Source organism: Myotis davidii, unplaced genomic scaffold, assembly GCF_000327345.1.
Source record: "Myotis davidii unplaced genomic scaffold, ASM32734v1 scaffold292, whole genome shotgun sequence".
Taxonomy (NCBI): Eukaryota; Metazoa; Chordata; class Mammalia; order Chiroptera; family Vespertilionidae; genus Myotis; species Myotis davidii.
In genome coordinates this window covers 3,090,947-3,092,791 of record NW_006285042.1, presented here as the reverse complement: position 1 = coordinate 3,092,791, position 1,845 = coordinate 3,090,947, and the positions used below count along the sequence as shown (strand labels likewise).

At 62.4% G+C, this 1,845-nt stretch overlaps 1 long non-coding RNA gene across 1 annotated transcript in view; it reads left to right on the top strand.

Annotated features, from left to right (window-relative positions):
* The first annotated feature begins 1,296 nt into the window (after positions 1-1,296).
* The window catches only part of LOC107181782, a 15,452-nt gene continuing 14,903 nt past the window's right edge, over positions 1,297-1,845 (top strand). Inside the window, exon 1 of the long non-coding RNA XR_001512487.1 lies at positions 1,297-1,560. This is a non-coding gene — a long non-coding RNA (uncharacterized LOC107181782). The remainder of the gene's footprint in view (positions 1,561-1,845) is intronic.

The window sequence follows — 1,845 nt, the reverse complement described above, 5'->3', positions numbered from 1 at the left end:
GGTCCCGGCACGGCCCACCGGGACACCCGCACCGGCTCCTGTCGCCACAGCCCCAAATGATTTGAATATCCCGGCGAGGTGGAGCGGCGGTTCCCGAGCTGGGTGCGCCCAGGGCGCCCTGGTGAGTGACCCCAGGGAAGGCAGTCGGGGCCTTTTGAGCGTGTGAAAAGTTCATGCTTCCGCAGGGGCACGGAAAGAGCCCGACACTTTGCCAAGCTCCAGAAACGCAGGAGCTACTTGATTGTGTTTATCTTGACTGATAACTGGATCGCGAGTGGAGGCGGGGGCGAGGGAGAGGCAAAGGATCGAGGTACACGGACCAAGTAATAATGAGCTCGCTCCAGACTGGTTTTTCTGGTTCAGCCTCCCTCCCTGGGACGCGCAGGGGGATCCGATGACGTCGCTGGCTGAGTCTCTCCCTCTTCCCTTCCTCCCTCCCCGCGTCCGCTTCTCCCCCCGCGCGCCCTCGCCGCGCACTCCTCCTAGTAACTTCTGTTCGGGGAGGCGCTGCCAGGAATAACCCGGTGCGTCCACAGACCGGGAGGGGAGGTTTATCAAGACAGGGAACGATTCTATGGGAAACGGGGAAGATGGGGGAGGGGAGAAGGAGGAGGTTTCCAGAACCCGAAAGGAAATTCTCAGGCTCCTACAGACACCCAAGTGTTTTTGCATGACAAGTAGAGACCCGCTCTCCAGGGAGTTCCCGGATCCCGGCCAGCGGGAGCGCACTGATCACTTTAAAAATCCCACTTCTTTTTCTTTAATGTTTCTATTGATTTTAGAGAGAGAGGAAGGAATTGGGGAGAGAAACAAACATTGATTGAGAGAAAAACATCTATCGGCTGCCTCCAACCCCCACTAGGGATGGAGCCAGCAACCTGGGCATGTGCCCTGATTGGGAATGTGTGAGCCCAGGGCCCTTCAGTCTGCAGGCCGATGCTCTGCCCACTGAGCCAAACCGGCTCCCCTGCCCCCGGCCCATCTCCGTACAGTGTCAGAAAAATAAATAAAGGCAAGAGGAGCCCGGGCAGGCGGTCGGGATCTCTCCCCTCCCTCCGCGCCCGCCCTCCCCCTGTCCTTAAGGAAATGCTACCAGACACCCCCTACCAGACACGCTCAGCCTCGGCGAGGAGCGGCCGCCGCGGCAGCGAGAACAAGGGCACCAGGGGGGTTTCCTCCCCCTCCTCCTCTCCCTCCTCTTCCTCCTTCTCTACCCCTAGGCTGGCCTAGCCAAGAGCAGGCTCGTACTTGGCACCAGCCTTTCCACTGCAACCCGCACTCAGCCTCCCACGGCGAGGGGCAGCCGGGCGCGCTGTCTCCCCCACCGCAGGAGGGTCTCCACCACCACGTCTCCGCGGACTGTGGCACAAGTCTCGGCCAAGTTGCGCGTTGGACGCCGAGGCTCCCAGGACCCCGGAGCAACTTGAAGGGTCTCCTGGCTCGTTGACAATATCCCTACGCATCTGGACTTTGGGGCGCTGGGTGCAGCCTGGGGGCGCGTGGAGGGCGGACTGGACCTTTGGGAGAACAGAGCGGCAGAAATGTAGGTTCCTCGGCTCGGTAAGTGGCCCGGGCGCTGTGTTTTTCCTGCCTCCGGTAGCGCGGGGGAGCTTGTTTCACTTTACACCGAAATAGCCTCCGCCGGGCTCCATCGCCCCTCCCGGCGCGTCCGCGGCGCTTCCCGGTTTCCCGGGGGTGAGGGTCGGAGCGGGCAGGGATGGGGGAGACCTCGGGAGGGGGGTCTGGCGCGTGGGGAAGTGCGGGGAATACCCTGGCCGCGGACCTATGCAGATGAGGGGAGGCTGCTTTGCGTAATGTCCTGGGGGGGAGGGGGCCGCGCGCGAG